This window comes from Pinus tabuliformis, chromosome 9, assembly GCF_031772625.1.
Source record: "Pinus tabuliformis cultivar Carrire ecotype Pingquan chromosome 9, CPIR1, whole genome shotgun sequence".
Taxonomy (NCBI): Eukaryota; Viridiplantae; Streptophyta; class Pinopsida; order Pinales; family Pinaceae; genus Pinus; species Pinus tabuliformis.
Window position 1 is genome coordinate 253,381,875 of NC_142307.1, and position 20,148 is coordinate 253,402,022.

The window sequence follows — 20,148 nt, forward strand, 5'->3', positions numbered from 1 at the left end:
AGCCCCACCTACCGCCACATCTTTGATCATTACCAAGAAAGGCAGCAAGCTCATATCACAGACCAGGAAATTCATCTGTCTGGTCCACTCCCAAAGTAAGGGGAAGATTGTTGCTACATCCATGACCCCTGCAAAGGGTTCCTCTACGCAGCAGCAGCAGCAAAGGAATATGGTCATGACAGAACACAGGAACAACTTCTCACGCATATGGGTACCACACAAGTTTCAGGTGGGCAACAAAGTCTGGTTGCATCGACAAAAGGAACGCCTTACCAGAACCCATCAGAAGCTCAAACCACTCAGACATGGTCCTTACAGCAGTACCAAGGCTACGGGAAACAATGCTTGGAAGCACAGCATTCCTCCATTCCTTGGCTTGCACCGAGTGTTCAACGTGGACCGTCGTCGACCATGCTTCCCACCATCACTGGACACATCAGAGATTGCAGGACAAGTTCAGCAGATGGAGGAACTCAACGCAATGGGGACCATTGCTTCCTAAGGGGGGAGGAATGATCCAGGTGGATGTTGGTGGCCACCCACCAACCCATTTGGACCCCCACAACTGTCTCTTTCAGTCTTTTCAGTTTCCTAAATTGTAGCACAATTTACTATTTTTAGCAGTTTTTCGGGTCCTGAGCTTCCGGAGCCGTTTTGAGGCCCTAAACGACGTTTTTTTGGGAATCTGGGGCAACATGAGTCCATGGACTGATGTTGCCTCCCAAAGTGGTAGTACTCGGATAGATCTTTCTAACGAGCTATCGTGCGCGTCAAACGGAGATCATATGCCAAAGTTACGACCCCGGGAAATTGATGTACCAATTTACCCAAACGGGGCCCACAATTTGGCGTTTCATCTTCCAAGGGTTAGGTTTCGGGATGTGAAGGGTTTTCCATTGTTTCTCAACAATAAATAGGCCTTCGAGCCTCATTGTAACACAGTTCGGAACAGTTCAGAGGCATGTAGCCGCACATCTCTTCTCAGAGATAGCTACCATCGCCCTAGCTGGTTTATTTCCATTTCTGGTTGTAAGCATATTTCAGTATTCTACAGTAATGAAATGAAGTATTATTTCCGTTGCATCTCTGTGTTTATGGTTATTTCATCTCTGTATTTATGGTTATCTCTGTAATCTATTGCGTTCCTGTCTAAATCCGGATCAGGTGGGCTTTGTTCTACCTGCTTTGCAACGCAGGTACACCATGGAGCAGTTGTGTTTCAGCGCAGAAACCCAGTGGAGCACCTGCTTTGATTTCAGGATTGCTTGTTTTTGAGTGTTTTCAGGTGGAGAATTGATCTGAGAGCTGTTGGTTTGCTGACCTTGTTCCTCTAGGGGTAGGAACATCATGTTTAGGGAACTTTGGATCCCTTGGATTATTGACAATTCATGCTTATTGCTGTAAGGCACAAAATTGTCTATAACACACCTGCACTAGCTGTCTATTCTGTGTCATGACCTCATCATGATGCAGGATCAATTGTTCAATATTAATCCATTTCTGACTCATCACATGGATTGCATGGCTCTCCCTAGCTTGCAATTCTGCAGTCACTCCATCCCGCAGAACATATAGCGTATCTTGAGGGACCGCAACCATGTTTATCCCAACTCCCTTCAGTGCACTAACCATAGGCCTGTCGGCCTCATTTTCTATAACCAGTGCACCCTCTAGTAGCACTATGGTGTTGGTCATGCGGGCGCGCAACATTTCCTCAACCACGGTCATGCCTACTACGAGGCTGGTTGAGAGAGTACTAGCATGAGAAATGCGGACCTGCAACTCCTGTATCTACGTCCGGAGGGCCCCCAACACTATTTCCTTGACGAACTATTGGAGGGCCTCTGCGGTGACATCTGGCACCGTCTCCCTTATTTCATGGAGATCCCCCTAAGTGAGGCTGATCGGGTTGAAAGAAGTCTTGGAGGCTTTCGAATTATTCCGTGGCCCCACCTACTCTCTTGGGCACTGTCACCTCAGTTGTGTGGACTCTGTCTTTGGGTTCATTCCACCTTCCTCTGTTTCTGTCTCCTGTTCAGGCAAAGGTGAGTCCTTGGCCTCGCACTCCTTCTCTACTACCTTCGCAGTGTCCCACGCCTCCTGTGCCTTGGCTGCTGCTGCTTCATTCCTTCTCTTCTCTGCCAACTATGCCATCCACAATTTTGCCTCCTCCTTCTTCCCCTATGTAATGGACTTCTTTGATTCCATCGCGGAGCTGGCTGGAGCGTGCCACTCTGGTGGCCACGACTCAAGCACGGCGAATATGACATCATCCATTTCTAGATAAGGTAGCTCCTTCTATGCCTTCGTGGGGTCATTCCTCACCCTGATCTACACGTGATGAAAGTCTGCCTTGAACTCCGCAAAGCTTTACAGGCTGTTATAAACTGTGCATGATAACCGCAGCTTGTGGTTAATCCCCATTCTGATGTTCATATCCATGAACATCCAGATTATTTTGTTGTCTCTGATCCTCTGTGCATCTTTAGTTTCCCACAATGAAGCGTACTTCATTGGCTCTGGAAGATCCTACGCAATTGTGGGGAACTGGCTATCCTCAGGAAATTCGCAAGCCACCCCCATTGTGGATAACGGAAGCCATGCATAGTGGAAAGTCTTCCTTTCTTCCTGTGCCTCGCGACAGTTTTCCAGGAACTCTTTGCACAAGTAATCCGCCTAGTTAAACCGGACCCCCTCTGCGCACTACACGGAAAGTGCAACCACCGGCGCATGTACCTCATCTGTGGGGCACTTCCTTATAACTTTCCTGGCTAATATTTGCATTGCGACTTTGACCGCAGCATTATTGATACTAGAGATTGCATACACTCTCTTTTTCTTCTCCATCTTGAACTTCTTCTTCATGGCCTTTGCGATGGCCAAATCATCACTTTTACCCTCGGATATGTTCGCTGGATCCTCCCCTTTGCAAGGGAGCCAGGTAATTCTATGAATTAGGTGGTCCATGATGGTGATGGGCTCCTCTAGCCACAAACATCTATCATGCACCAGGCAGAGAAGATGCCTGATGATGAAAATAGTCACTAGGGTGCGATGGTAATGCGACACCCAGAGCATGTTCAACAATCCTTCTTTCTCTACTCCTTGCAACCACTTATGTGGTTCCAAATCTATAACTCCCGCCACTATATTTTTCTTCGGCTGCATTAGCTGCGTAGTTGCCAAATGTGGGAATTTCTTGTGGTCTGTGAGATCCCAGTCTTCAAATTTTAGAATCGACACCCGTCCCAAGTGCACTCCGTCAAAAACGATATCATTAGGTAGTAGCGGAGTCTACAGAGAGCACTTTCTCTCATCTAGGTCCTTGGGCACCGTTTCTTTCCCCTTCTGCAGAGGAACATATGTGGGAAACCTAATAAGAGGGTCTACACCCTGGGTTTCTTCCTTGATTTCTTCATCCTCGTCCTCTACTAGGATTTCCTCAAGATCTTCCTCCTCCTCATCGGCTTCCAAATTGATCGCCTTCCCCTTTTTTTCCATGGTAAGTTTAGTTCTCAGCAGGTTTCTACATGACATGCGTACCGAAACCATAGGCTGCTTGTCGTTCTTGGGTCTTGGTGTGCACAGAGATTTAGGGATTTCTGCCACTATCCCGTCGCTTTCTGGGGCATCTCCTATCATCATGGCCTATGTGGTCTCTTCAATGGTCATCTCTTCGATATCTGTGGCTTCTTCAGACACTGCCATATTGATGTTCCACAAATCTCTCAATGGCTCAGGTAAGTGCTCAAACAATGCCTTTGACTTCAAAAGATCAAACAGATCTAAGTTCATAAATCTCTGGGAACGCAATAACTCAATTCTCAAATGGCTAAGTGTTGTTTGCTAGGCAGCCCTTTGCAAGTTATAACGCCTTTTGAATTTGAATTTGATCGTTCCCCCGAAATCCTATCCATTAATGCTCCCTTGGCGGCAAATGTTCCCAAATATAACCCATAAAGTTCACCTTAAATATCTGCCGCCTACTCCATTTGGTCTCAAACCAAGCATCACATCGTGAATAGTGACTATAATGGTCACTTTCTAGCCAACCCGCGCGGCAGTGCAACTACCCTTTCATTGTCGTAGGCCTTGTGACACCTCGCTATTGCATGCAGTCCTGCCATCTCACAACGCTTGGGCATAGTAGTTTATATTCCCGTGCCTCCTTTCAGCTGCCTAGAGTGCTAAGACTATGTTTCTCACACTAGTCAAATGGTCGGGCCACCTGTGTAAGGCTTCAATCGACTACCATTCACTTTTCCTGGGAAGAGTTTGCCATTTAACTTCTCTAACTACACAACACCACCATCTGTGATTTCCTTGATAACATATGATCCCATATAATGCATCAAACTGATAAACTCTCGGCGGTAGTCACCAAGTCCATCAATTTTCTCGAACTCATCCTACTCTATCACCACATTCTTTCTCTTAAGAAAGTCTTTCTTTATTCCTTCCTCAAGATTCTTTACTTCTGCTTCTCCCATAGTGCTTTTCTCCCTCAACTGAACTCTTTCATTCATGAGTTCTTGGAGCCTAAGATCACCCTGCTGTATCTCTTCATCGAATCCCAACCATTCTTCTTCGAGCTCTTCCAACTGTGTGAGCCTTTCTTGCAGGGCTCCGCGGTCTGTTACCCCTATGAATGCCACTATGTGTAGACTAGACATGATAGACTCCATAGGCATTATGGCTTCTACTCTATCGACCAACCAAAAAGGCGCTTTTTCGGGTACGTGCAGGTCCGAACCACTTCGCTACGCATTGCACACCTTTTCAAATGCTTCTGCATGGATAACTTTCTGCGTGATCATTCTTCCTACATAATGTCTGTATAACCTTAAGAGCCAACTGCACATATTTCCCCCCAACACACGCTTATTGACCATACCTCTTAGTGCGGAGTTCATGCACATCCGCGTAGTTTATTTTCCATATGTCGGCATCCACCTAGCTAGATGTGCACGTGGATTATCCTGCCCATTGTATTTATCTATCAATTGAACTATAGGATTCCCAAACCGTGTGCGCATGATCCTTCTACATTCATGCCAGTCATCAAAGCTCCATTTGTGCATACCCCACCACCTCGCGGGTGTAGCACGCAGTACCTAATTAAAAGCCTGGAAGCGTTGCTTTTCTAACACCTCTCTTTCGAATTTATTCAAGAAGGTATCCACCTCACTTAGGCCATCATAAGTAGGCAGGTCTCTTACTTTTGTCGATACGTAGTGCAATGACCTTGTCATTATATTATAATTAAGTGTAGTTACCTCATGTAATGGATTCTGCCACCGCTCTATTTCCTCATTTGAATCCAAAGTATAGGAGCTTTTGCACTCCCATGCAAGCCGTCCATTAGCAGTGGGATTCACCTAGTCCTGGTTTAGCACTATTATCTTATAGTTGTAGTCCAAATCATCATTGCTTTCATAGTCGCGCACTAGTTCTATATAGCGCGATCCTTCCATAGGGTCCAGAGGTATAACTACGCGTAGTGACTTCTTTTCAAAAATCATCTTACACTTCTTCAGATTAATCACCCTGTCCATGTCAGTGGTCTAATCAATTCCTAAAAGCGCAAGGTTGATCCACGTGGATATTGGTGGCCACCTGCCAAGTCCACCTGGACCCCCACCATTTTCTTTCTCAGCATTTTCAATTTCCTTAATTGTAGCACAACTTACTATTTTTAGCAGTTTTTCGGGTCCTGAACTTCGGGAGCCGTTTTGAGGCCCTAAGCGACGTTTTTTGGGGAATCCAGGGGAAACATGGGTCCATGGAATGGACCGATGTTGCCTGTTCCAACAATGATAGTGCTCGGATAGATCTTTGTAATGAGCTATTGTACGCATCAAACAGAGATCATATGCCAAAGTTACGACCCCGGAAGTTGATGTACCAATTTCCCCCCAAACATGGCCCACAGTTTGGCGTTTCATCTCCTAGGGTTAGGTTTTGGAATGTTAAGGGTTTTCCATTGTTTCTCAACAATAAATAGGCCTTGGAGCCTCATTGTAACACAGTTCAGAGGCATGTAGCCATCACATCTTTTCTCAGAGATAAGCTACCATCGCCCTAGCTGGTTTATTTCCATTTCTGGTTGTAAGCATATTTCAGTATTTTCCATTAATGAAATGAAGTATTATTTCCGCTGCATCTTTGTGTATATGGTTATCTCTGTAATTTGTTGCGTTCCTGTTTAAATCTGGATCAGTGGTATCAGAGCGGTCTACTTTTTCTCTGTTTTTCTTTGCATGTCCCCAACAAGGTCGGGATATAAGGAGTTAGGGCTTGAACTGGTTGAACCTTTGCAAGACCAGCCTCGCAAATCCCGACGGCCTCCCATGGGGGACGAGAAGAAAGACGAGGGGGCAGGAGATCCCATCAAAATCTTGCTCGAAGAAGCCCTCGAGCGACAACGGAACGCGATGATGGACAGCTTTGCCCAGATCCTTCAGCGGCTACCCAGAAGCAATGCATCGGCTTCCAGCAGCTACTCTGGAAACGCCACACCCTTTAAGGTACAAGTTAATTTTGAAATCCCCATATTCGAGGGTCAGATAGATGCAGATGCCGTAGATAAATGGTTAAATCTGCTAGAGGGTTATTTTTCTGTTCATGAATTTTCGATTCGGGAAAAGATTGTTTTTGCTCTTCTCAAAGCAGCCCCCCACGTCAAGGACTGGTGGGAAACCTACTGCGAGCAGAAGGATGAAAGTACTGGCTCACTATTTTCAGCCGCACCCACCTGGGATTCGTTCCGGGATGCCATCAAGGAGCAGTACTACCCTGTCAGAAGCTATGAGGATGAATACATAAAGTGGACCACGCTGCGGCAGGGAAGGGACCAAGATGTGCCGGAGTTCACCAATCTTTTCCATACCCTTCGCACAAAGTTGGGTATCAAGGATTCGGAGCAACATCTGATACTCAAATACCGTGGCTGCCTGCACAAGTACATCCAGGAAGAAATACAATTCCTAAACATCCCCTCGCTCGGTGCAACATACCGATATGCCGTCAAGGTCGAGCAGAAGTTTAAACAAAAGAAGCGAGACTTTGGATCTGCGAATCCAAAGCAGGGGAAAGGTGCCCCTAAACCACAGAACAAAGGACAAAGCCAAGGCGGGACAACCCAAGACAACCAGCCGAAGCCGCAAGAAAAGAACACCGTTGCAAAGCTGAGAAAGGACACTGGAAAATGGTGCGAGTTCCATAAGAGCTCCACTCACAACACAAGTGAGTGTCGGGCCAAGCAGTCACTGGTGTCTGAGCTAAAGGTTTCAGAATCAGATGCATGTTCCGACTCTGAGTCAGAACCCGATAAGGGGTATGAAAAAGGGAAGTAGATCATTGATGCAGATCCCAACGCCACTGTTGCTACCGCAAAGATCCAGAAAAATGAACCCGAAGATCCAAAGGAGGAGGAGCGTCTCTTCCACTCCCAGATGTGGGTAAAGGGATCCCCGATACAGTTCATTATTGATAGCGGGAGTCAAAAGAACCTCATTTCGGCAGAGGTCGTGAAGCGGTTGGGCTTACTGACCACAGCACATCCACAACCATACACCATTGGGTGGCTTCACCAAGGACGAGATCTTCGCGTGAGCCAGCAGTGTCACCTTCCATACAACATCAAGCCCTTCACGGATGAGGTATTGTGTGACATTGCTCCCCTTGAAGTTTGTGATGTATTACTAGGACAACCATACTTGTGGAAGCGACATGCTGCGTATGAATCAAGGCCCCATGCTGTTATTATTACATTGGGAAATAAGTTGTTCAGGATACCAGAGGTAGCACCACCTGCCGCCATCTCTTTGATTACTGCAAAACAATGCAGTAAGATCATTTCCAAAACCAGGAAATTTGTTTTCCTGATGATACGCCCTCAAGGGAAGAAGAAGACAGTGGCCGCGACCTCCAAACGGGGTCCCTCTGCACGACAACTACAGATGGACAAGGTTGTGGAGGAGTACAAGGACATCTTCACCTCCCCGGCAGGGGTTCCTCTGCACTGTCAGGTCAAGCACTCCATCGATCTGACCCCAGGTGCGCCGCTACCCAATGGACCAATTTATCGGCGCTCCGTTCTGGAGAACGATGAAATCAAGAGGCAGATTCAGGAGCTCCTACAGAAAGGTCACATCCGTCCGAGTTCATCGCCCTGTGGGAGCCCGATCGTGTTGGTACAGAAGAAGGATGGGACGTGGAGACTCTGTATTGACTATCGGGCGCTGAACAAGATCACTGTCCGTAATAGGTACCCGATCCCGCGGATTGATGACCTCCTAGACCAACTAAAGGGGGCGAAATACTTCAGCAAGATCGATCTGAAGTCAGGATATCACCAGGTACCAATCGAACCCTCCGATGTGTGGAAGACTGCCTTCAAATCCAAGGAGGGCCTCTTCGAATGGTTGGTCATGCCTTTTGGATTGACGAATGCTCCTGCAACCTTTATGAGGCTAATGGATGACATCTTGCGGCCATTCACCAACTCCTTTGTAGTAGTATACTTGGATGACATTCTGATCTTCAGCCAGAGTTGGGAAGAGCACCTCCACCACATCCGACAGGTTCTCCAAACACTGCGGCAACACAAGCTACGTGCCAATTTGGAGAAATGCACTTTTGGCATGACCCAGGTTCAGTATCTGGGATACATCATTGATGAACAGGGGGTGCATGTCGATCCAGCCAAGATCCAAGTCATTCGGGATTGGCCCTCTCCAACCACTCTAACAGAGCTCCGCAGCTTTCTAGGTCTTGCCAACTTCTACCGCAGGTTTGTGTTGGGGTTTTCTCATATTTCTTGGCCCTTGAGTCAAGTCACCAAGGGCAGGGCGAAAGCGAAATTCTTTTGGTCTGAATCTCAACAGAAGGCATTCAGGGAATTGAAGGATCGCCTCTGCACGGCACCAGTGCTCGCGTTACCATATTTACAACAACCATTTGAGGTCGAGACAGATGCCTCTGACTATGCTATTGGGGCAGTCCTTACTCAACATGGACATCCAGTGGCATATCACAGTGAAACACTTTCAGACACAGTCCGGAAGTACCCCACTTATGATAATGAGATGTATTCCATTGTACAAGCCTGCGAACAATGCAAGCATTACATTTTGGGGAAGGAAACGATCATCCACACAGACCACCGACCTCTGCAGTTCATACAGACCCAAGGGAAATTGCAGAATGATCGCCATCAGAAGTGGTCTACATTACCTGCAACAGTTTCACTTGAATATCAAGTATAAAAGGGCAGCACCAATAATGTTGCAGATTGCCTCAGTCGGCCACCGATCATGGCGCTAACCACCGTGCTCAACTCTTGTGGGCACGAGACTACTGATTGGCCACTTCTCTACAAAAGCGACCCAGAATTCGGCCACACATACCAGACACTCTTGGAGGGTCGGCATGTTGCAGATTTTCACCTTCAGGACGCCCTATTATGCCACCTCGGTCATCTTTGTGTTCCTTCAAGCGAGCGTGCCAAGATGATTTGGGAAGCACACTACAGTCGGGCTGCTGGGCATTTCGGGGTCGAGAAAACAGTGGCAGTACTGCAAAATTATTTCTATTGGCCGAATCTTCGACAGGATGTTGGGAAGTACATCCGATCATGTACTGCCTGTGCCATTGCCAAACCGACCATTAAGAAGCACAGCCTCTATACCCCGTTGCCTACCCCTAGTCGACCTTGGGAATCCATCTCCATGGATTACATGTCAGACCTTCCTTCCACTAAGCATGGAAATGACTGTGTTTTTGTGTTCGTCGACAGGTTCTCGAAGATGGCCTGTAAGAAGAATATCACAGCAGAAGCCACTGCTAAACTCTTCTTTGAACGAGTGTGGGTGCACTTTTGGATCCCACAGTCTATCATCTCAGATCGGGACAGTCGGTTTCTCAACACATTTTGGTCCAGTCTCTGGTCAATGCTGGACACCAAACTCACGAAGTCCACAGCCTTCCATCCTCAAACTGATGGCCAGACAGAGGTTGTCAACAGGATGATTGTGCACATTCTGTGCATGTATAACTCAAAGCATCCACGCACATGGGACGAGAGCCTCCCCTATGTTCAGCACAGCTACAACCGAGCTCTTCATAGCTCCACTGGCCATAGCCCTTTTCAGGTGGGTTTGGGATTCCAGCCACTATGCCCCATTGATGTGGCGATGCCCCTTGCAGCTACTCACATGAATTCAGCTCATGTCCAGTCCAAAACAACTTCATTGAGCGCATCCAACATATTCGCCAGCAGGTCCATGACATTCTTGAGAAATCAAATGCCAAGTACAAGCAGCGACATGATCAACACCGGGTGCCACACAAGTTTCAGGTGGGCGACAAAGTCTGGTTGCATTTGCAAAAGGAATGCCTTACTGGAGCCTATCGGAAATTGAGACCACTCCGATATGGTCCTTACACCATTACTAAGGCTATGGGAGACAATGCATTTGAGCTCAGCATTCCCCCATTCCTTGGCCTGCACCCAGTGTTCAATGTGGACCGCCTTCGGCCATACTTTCCACCATTGCTAGACACATCCGACATTGCAGAACAGCTCAAACCCACAGAATTAAATCCAGATTGCATGGAACAAGCTGCAACTGATCGGATCATGGACACACAGATCAAGAACACTCACCAACAGAATATCCAACTGTATCGAGTTGTCAAAGCAGGCCAACTCCTTCAGCAGGGCAAGTGGCTCACCAGGGAACAAGTTCAGCAAAAGTTTCCTCATCTCATGGAGGAGCTCAACGGAATGGGGACCATTGCTTCCTAAGGGGGGAGGAATGATCCAGGTGGATATTGGTGGCCACCTGCCAAGTCCACCTGGACCCCCACCATTGTCTTTCTCAGCATTTTCAGTTTCCTTAATTGTAGCACAACTTACTATTTTTAGCAGTTTTTCGGGTCCTGAACTTCCGGAGCCGTTTTGAGGCCCTAAACGACGTTTTTTGGGGAATCCAAGGGCAACATGAGTCCATGGAATGGACCGATGTTGCCCATTCCAACAATGATAGTGCTCGGATAGATCTTTCTAATGAGCTATTGTACGCGTCAAACGGAGATCATATGCCAAAGTTACGACCCCGGGAAGTTGATGTACCAATTTCCCCCCAAACGGGGCCCACAGTTTGGCGTTTCATCTCCTAGGGTTAGGTTTTGGAATGTTAAGGGTTTTCCATTGTTTCTCAACAATAAATAGGCCTTAGAGCCTCATTGTAACACAGTTCAGAGGCATGTAGCCATCACATCTCTTCTCAGAGATAAGCTACCATCGCCCTGGCTGGTTTATTTCCATTTCTGGTTGTAAGCATATTTCAATATTTTCCATTAATGAAATGAAGTATTATTTCCGCTGTATCTTTGTGTATATGGTTATCTCTTTAATTTGTTGCATTCCTATTTAAATCTGGATCAAAGGTAGGGATTGCTGTCATCAACAATATCTATCACTTCAAAGTCTACTAGTGCGCTTGCTGCCTCAATATCCACAGTGATTCCCTGTAATCGCCCCATGAATATTATCTTTTGTTGGCTCGCCATTCGCAGCTGAAAAAGAGACCATTGTAGCATAGGTCTCCCCATTCACTCCCATGTTTTCTTCGACAAAACATTCACATCCGACCCTAAATCTATAATTACTTGGTCCATTTCACATTCTCCAATTTGTGTGTTCAACCTCATTTCTCTTCCCATCCTTGTCTTATGCTTTCTAATCTTTCGGACTACGTATGGTCCTCCTGGCACGATCCTAGCGCATCTGTTAATAAGTTCCTGTAATCCTTTTATAGCTTTACTATCACACAATAACTTCATGCATGTTTCCAAGAACGTTGTGAGCATGGATGGATGCATATTCGACTCTGGTATATCTTTGCTTCCTGAAGTGGAGGCCTTCGCGAAGCTCTTCTTAGCTTCCATGAAAGTTTCCCGAGCATGCTCCAAATCAAACTTTGCTTCTTTCGCTGGGCCATTATGAACCCAAGTACTATCCTCCAGTTGTTTTCCTTTGTCATCTCATGTCGTGATTCCACTTCAGAGCACAATGTTCACATTTGGATCTTCCTCACGTGGAAGAGACCTCATCATTTGTTGGTTCTGAGTCAGGGGAGGTGGTAGCACTCCTTTTTCCTGTATCCTAGCTATCAGCGTAGGAAAATCTTCCATCTCATCATCAAACAAGGTGCAATATAAACACGAAGGTTGCGTCAGATTCATACAATCACGGGAATAATGTTCTGGCCCTTTGTAATTGTAGCATATCAACTTACCGCAACCCCTTCCAGGTCCACCTCTGCCTTGGCCTTGTCCGCGCCCCTGAAATCCTATTCCCGCCACTTCTGCATTCTAGTCTAGGGGTTGCGATTTGGCTTGAACTCTGTAGGTGGGAGTTCTATCCATCATCAACTCATAGCTCCTACAAGTGTGCTCATCGTGTCCCACCGACCTACAAAAGTTACAGAACAATTGCTGCGCATTTTGTATATACTTTTGTAACAAATAACAGTTGTGCGTAGCATTTTTTCCACCTATTGGCAAATCACACACCACAAAGTAGTCGCCGCACTAGGTCCTCCTTGTGATTCCGGCCTTAACAACATTGGTCCTCCTCCCGCGAGGTAATTTGCGAACACCGGGTAGTGGTCCTTATCATGACCCTGACCCTTGCATTCTACGCACCACACCTCTTATCGTACTTCTGGTCAAGTTGTCTTGTCCTGTTTCAGACTCTGCATCTCAAGGAATAAGTTTTTCAACTGCATGTGGATCTACTGAACTCCCAAGTTAGGATCCTGCATTGGGGTCTCATGAAGCCTCATCGCGATATCTAAGGCCTCCGCCTGAGTTGTTAACTTTTGTTGTGCTAATGCACTCCTTAAATGTGGCATTAGCAATGCTACAAACCATTCGCCATGTTGTCCATATGTCAGATTCATATTAGCTTCATGAATCATACACTTCAACCTCTGATCCAACTCGCAAGGAGTTTCACTTGGTAGCATCGTGATTTCTTTGAATCCAACGATCGACTGTGCTTCAGACTTTGGCTTGCTAAATTATTTGTTTAGTGCTGCTTGGATATCTGTGATTCCCGCATTTGGATTATCATTGGAGTGCTTAATATACCAGGTGTTTGGTAAATTTAATGTCCGAAATTTCCCTACATAAATTGTCAGTCCAGGTATCGTAAACTAATGAAGTGTAGTGCAATGTTTGTGCTAGCTAACCCTTCTTACTTCATTGTTTTTATGTTTTATGTTGTTTTGGGGGGTTTTTGGTCTTTTAATTCCTAATGATTTAAAATTTAAATTATGAGAACTAAATCTAACTTCCATAAAGACTGCTCAAAATCTAAAAATGAAAATAGAGCTAAGAAAGAAATAAAACAGAGCTTAGAAAGATATGGAAACAAATCTAAGCAAGAAATGAAAACAGAGTTTCTATTCCTATTTTACCATTATTTCCAAATCATGAATTAAAACTGAAAGTGAAATTTGCAATTGATATCTAACTAATTACGGAAATAAAACTAAATGAAATAATTGGTTACTCTGCCTCTCAATTTTGGGAGAATGTCTCCTTCGGATGACATTTGAGTAATTATGTACTTCATTAATCTAAGAGAAAGCAAATACAAAGATATAGAAATAGCTCATTGCATAGATGAAATGTTCAACCACTTAGTGAAGGATGAATTATCAACTTGAAGGGTTTTCCATAAACATTCATTAACACCATGAGTCATTAAACTAAAAATGAAATGGCAAAGACATTAAATGACATTGATCAGTTTAATTGAGAATTTGAACGAGAAAAACAATGAATGAAGTAAACTATCCAACAGTGTATCCTTATCATTTTTCAATCCTACTCTCATCCTAAAACAAGGTTAGTTTTTAACTGAAGAAATAAGATTACACCATTGAGTTCTATCTTCTAAACTACTGATAAAAACTAAAAAGAGATCAAGGTAATCGAAATTGCTCCTAAATTATAAACACTGTTAATAAGAAAATGATGGAAATTGCATTATAAACATTGTTAGTAAGAAAATGATTATAAACACTGTTTTAGAAAGAAAATGATGGATTTACAGTTAACAAGAAGAAGAAAAATAAAATGAAATGAAACCTTCTTAAGTGCAGGGGCCCTCTGCAACTGATTAGGCTATGCTTTCTCAATCAACTCCAAGAAAACTCCTTCAGATGTTCATAAAAACATGCGGTCTTCTCATATTAAAACAGGGACATAAAATGCCCAGAAATTACAGAGTCTAGAACTTCGATTTCACAATAAAACTATTGATATTACTACTCACTTCTTCGGTCCTTTACACAAGTATTTATAAGAAAAATCTTATAACTATTTGTGGAGAAAAGCATGCTAAAACCAAACAAATAGAAGACATATATGCATAATTTCTTCCTTGGCTGTTGGAGACATAAATCCAAGACATGGTGGCTGTTGGATTCGTTTATACAAGTGGCTATTGGAGTCTGTAGGTACAGGTAGTTGCACCAAATAACGCTTCCCATCATCGTGAAACACATTAATTAACCACGAAACAAAGTCCTGTTACCTTCAGTCTCTTTGTGTTTGACTTATCCATTGACCATAGTCTTATGCCATCTTCTTTGTCGACTTGGGCTGAATGAATAGTACAGGGTCCATGTCATGATGATTTCCAAGCTGCCCATGTGGCTAGTTTCTCCTTCAGAAACATGGAACCTGTTAGAGCATGAAGGTAGCTACAGAATAGTCGATTAACTGCAGAATAGGTTGCGTTCCGTAGCTAATATACAAAAATTTATTCAAACAACAAAACATAAAAGCATAACATGTAAATCACTAGATGTCCTCCTCAAGTCAATATATACTAGTTATCGGTGATGAGAATGCATCTTTCTTATGGAAAAAACAAAGAAAAGGAATGAGAAGAGTTGCTAGGGAAAGAGCAATTTTGAGGCTCAACAGCAGGTCAGCGCATGGTCTTGCAGGGCGCTAACTAGTGTCACTTCCTTTATATTGTCATCCATAACTCCCTGTGCTTCCCATATGGCTCATAAAATGAACCAAAATTGGTCTGAATCCTCATTTCCCACTCCCTTTAACACAAGAAAATTTATTGTGCTTGCCATATTGACTTGCGGTGGTGGCGAAGGCAGTATAGGTGAAGATGGAGGTAAAGGCGGTGAAGCTGGTGGCCGTGTTGGTGGGGGTGGTATTCGCGGAATTCTTTTTCTTATCAAATGGATTGCACTTCACAACGAGACCTTTGCGAGTTTTTCCTCATCCCCTCATGGAGGTGAAGTCAAGGGGCAAGTTTCTGGTCCCTTATTTCCTTCTTTCCTGTAAGTTTTTCCACTTCGCGTAGCCCTGAACATCAAGGCAATTGTATAATCCTATTTTCACACAATAAAATTTTAATCAAATTATTCAGGGACTTTACGTACTTACCTCACGGTCCCTTGAGAAAGTGTCTCTCTACCTCGCTGCAGCTAACTGAGGTGTCAAACACAAACTCAGTAATGAATCCTCCTTAATCCGATCGATCCAATGATCAACAGTGCATGCGATCTTATCCTTCATTGCTTCCAACCTTCGCACTAACTCTGGGGTCCACATAATAGGATTGTCAAGTTTCCACCTTCCTTGGCTATCTGCTAGCTTCGTGATCCACTTGTACAGATCGGTAGGAAAAGACGCGAAGAAGATTTCGTGTATCTTTGTGTATAGGTAGCAGTCTAACTGATCTTCTTTTGTGAGTCACGAGTTCCTGTTCTCCTACGCTGCGAACTCGTGAATTATTTTGTCCAACCAATCTTCAATTTCCTTCTTAGTTTGATTCCAGTGATACGACATCAGACATCTCTATGCAGATTTCGGTTTCGGCAACAGAACCATTTTTTGGCTTAATGGGGCCTGACCTAGGTTCACAGTTAATTAGCCAAACAAATCTATACACTACTAGCCCTTCCGACATCAGCCCGTGGTGCGCGGACTGAAGTCTCACCCAAAGGAGTATGGAGGGATGATGGAACCAAGTTTCCGCACCCTTGAGATGTCCGAGGGGTCAATTTAGTCCAATTTTGCCTACCCTCGTGCATTGTTCTGACTTGCTATACCTTTACGATCTATTATAATTGTCCTTCGCGCAGTGCTAACCAGCAGAATGAGGTCATTTCGCGTTGCTATGGCAGCGATCTGTGGTATTTCCCCAAGTTACACCATGTATCTTAATTATCCTCTTATATATGTTAGTCAAATTCACGTAACCTAATACTTTAACTCACATTCACTTAATCTACATAGTTATATATGTTTGTGCACCATATAGACATTAAAAATGCAATTTATACCCAATATATTTGATACAAAAAACAGGAAATAAATACACAGGATTGACGTAAAATTTATCTTTATTAATACTTCAACAGTTACAGGCTCAACTCGCCCTGCGCACTCAGTTGCAGGGGTTTGCTCACTTAGCTGCGGACTATTAGGCCTCTGCACACTCAGCTGTAGAGCCTTATCCTACTCTACGACCCAAAGACTCAACTTACACTTAGATCTTTTGCTATGCTTCTATTCCATGATCACTGCTTGAATTTGATTATCTTTCAACTACTTAGAGCCTTGCTCTATTTATACAATCCCATCATGTGCAGACCATGGGTAGATCTCTAAAGCCGACATTACATTACAAAATTGAGGGCAGACAACCCTATGGCTCATTTATAACTTCATGCTCCCCACCCACAAAATGTGGAGTCTTTACATCAGATTTATACTTTTTAGCCAAGATCTGGTCTTTAAGCCCCAAAAATTTCCTTGGGGGATCTTGCACCCAACAAACATTCCTGCATAGATAAATTCACACAAATGGCTTGGTCAAACACTCAGAAGATGGAGTCCATTTTCCAAGTGGTTTATCAACTACTCTTTGGTAGTAATCACCACAATTACCCACTTAATTCTATAAGTTCAACCATAGGGCTACACCCCAAGGTCTATATGGGGATATTTATAAATCCAAGAGGTTGTATCCATTGCCCATGTGGTATCACAACTATCTTTTAAAAACAAGCAGCATAGGTCTCTGCATTTCATTGAACAAGTGGTTAGCAACTTTCCAACAGGAACCATAGTGACACAATTCTCCCTCTTTAGGTTGCTAACATCTATATAGCAACACCATAGTGATTTGGCATCCACTGAGTCTCCCATTGACCACATAGAATTATATGACACAATTGAGTGGCCTCAAATACAAATTAATAGGGATTAACACCTAAAGACACAAAGCACAAGCTCAATGATTAGCTCCAATTTTGTAAGGTCATCTAGGTCATAGTCCATATCTCCAAAACATCCATAATCATTCTTAAAAGCCTTATTTTCTCTAGGAGAATGAGAGTGTTGATGCACCCGAGAGAGAGACGGAGAGAGAGAGATCCAATTTCTACATATAACTAGTGATTAATATCAAGAAGAGATAAAAACAATAGGGAGCATGAGCCATCCAAAGGAAAATATGAAAGCCTGACAAAACCAAGACCCATCTTATGACTGGCCATTAAGAGTTAAAAAGTGACTTTCCAATCAAATAAAGTCCAACCAACCATGTTTATTTTTTGTTGTTTGTTTGTGTGTATTATTCTTTTGCATTTGTTCATGCGTTTGGGTGGTTGCATACACGGCTCTTTAGTGCATTTAAAGGGAATAGCTTGTCTCATTCTTTTTCTTTTGAAGTCTCATTCCTTGGCTCCTTGATCAATGAAGGGAGGAGGGAAATGGTAATTCCCCCTATCTAACCTTCATAATGATTGATATCAAAATCTAGTTCTTCCACAATCACATGACAATAAATCCGTAGGGCATTGACTTCCCCCAATTTGCACATGGCCTATAGCATTAAATTTTGTTTCATATGCCTTTTCGAAACATGCAAGAGAGTAGGACACTTCCCTCAGACTAAGGATTCATAAGTTTTCCTTTTTTCATTTGTTTTAATTAATTTTAAATAATGAATAACAAATTTTTAATTAGTGTACTATCCAATCATGGTTCTCCACATTAGTATTGCAGTCACATTTAGCATTACAAAAATCAAGGGTGAAATAAGCGGTGTTACAAACTCCACCCATTTAAATAAAAACCATGTTAAAATTGGCAACTAGGGCCAAACTTCATGTGGGTCACCTTATTCATGGATGATAATATTTTTACTAGATTGCTCTCATCGAGAGGTGTACGATTGATCTAAAGATCATCTGATTCCGATAAGTATTATGGAGATATAAATTTATTTTGATTATGGACTAATTGTCAAAGTCTGTCAGCAACTTATGTAGGCTCAGAAGCCCAACAGACACATCTATTCATCCTCAAAATTTGCATATAAATACAGGATGTCTCCTCCTCATTTGGAGACACACTTCTCATCACATCTCTCTCTCTCTCTGTTGTGCAGAAGAAGAGTCTCTTATCTCTCCTGCATAGAAAAGACTCTATCTCTCACACGTGTGGAAAAGGGACGCAGATTTTAGGGCTGCAACTGCAGATCGGAACTTTGACCAGCATTGACCATCATTCTCTCTCTCTGGAATGCACAGTAGGTGAAGCTGACTCTCTTTGGAAGGCCGCATTTTTTGGTCAAGGAATCAAGGTGATCTGACTACCAGTTTGACAAATATTGATTGCCCTAGTTTAGGGCTGATCTAGGGTTTGCTGCTGTTCATGAAAATCAGATTTTTTTACTATTTCTCTCTATTCAATTATTGAAGATAAAAGAATATTTGATCAAAGGGTTTCCCCATATTGGGATTTTCCCCTGGCTAGTCGCCACATCTTGTGTCTCTTGTCTTGGCTTGTTTTCTATCGATCGTTTAATGTTCTATCTGCACTTTACTATGTACATGTGATTGCTAATTTGTGGATAATAATAAGAAAAATATGTAAAATTCTCTAAGCATAGAACATACCATAACTTAACATGGTATCATAGCTGAGGTGAAGACAAATCCCAAGCAAGAGAAAGAGCAATCATCGAAGAGAAGGTTGGAAAGGCTATCTAAAAGAATTCATGGGGTCCTCATCACACTTCCCTGCTAAAGAAAAGCTCCATGAGAAGTCTTACTACCATGGATGGAAGATGTTTCCCGATCTAACATTAGAAGAAAAAGAAGTGTTGGGCCATGTGAGAGGTGGAGTTATTGAGCCTCCATCAAATGCATCCACTGCTGCTAGGAACAAATGGACCAAGGGAGAAGTGAAAGCAAAGAAGATCACCCGGGACTCTATCGACAAGTGCTTGGTGGCCTATGTTTCTAAGTTGAACACCTCCAAGGAAATCTATGATAGATTGGTGAGTTGATTTAAAGTTAATGATGCCAATCAAGTTCTGTTTCTTAGAAATAAGCTGAAGGAAATTAAGAAGGGAAAAGATGAAAATATGCAAGCATATTTCTTAAGAATCACCCAGATCAAGAACGATCTCCTATCCAATGGGGAAGTAATTCATGACAGGGAAATGACACTCACAACTCTTGGAGGACTACCATATGAATGGTATATATTCAGGACTACTCTCCTCAACAATAATGTAATTCTTGGATTTGAGGAATTAATGGCAAGATGCATTCAAGAAGAAGCAAGGATGGAAGAATAGGAAATGCCCACACTTAAAGGTCATCCTGCTACCTTTTCTTCTCATGCTAAAAGAAGAAACAATTCCAAGGCTAAATCCAAAGGAAAGGCTGGACCAAAGGGTGGAAGAGAAGGACGATGTTACCACTGTAATAAACCAAGTCATTATGCAAGGGAGTGTCCTAATAAATGGAACTCACATCAGGATGATGATCAAAATCCCTCTCAAGGTAATCAAAGAAATGGCAAGTGAAATGGCCGAGGTAAAAGGAGTGATGGAAATCAAGGAAGAAGACAACCATTCAAGAAGGCAAGAAATTCCAGGTATGAATCTAACATTGTTGACAATAAGCAGGATGAATATTATCTACCATCTGGTCTATCTACCTCTGCTCCTCTGGACTAACTGGGAAATTTTCTTATTGATAGTGGTGCCTCAAGGCACTTCACTAGTCACAAAGAAGT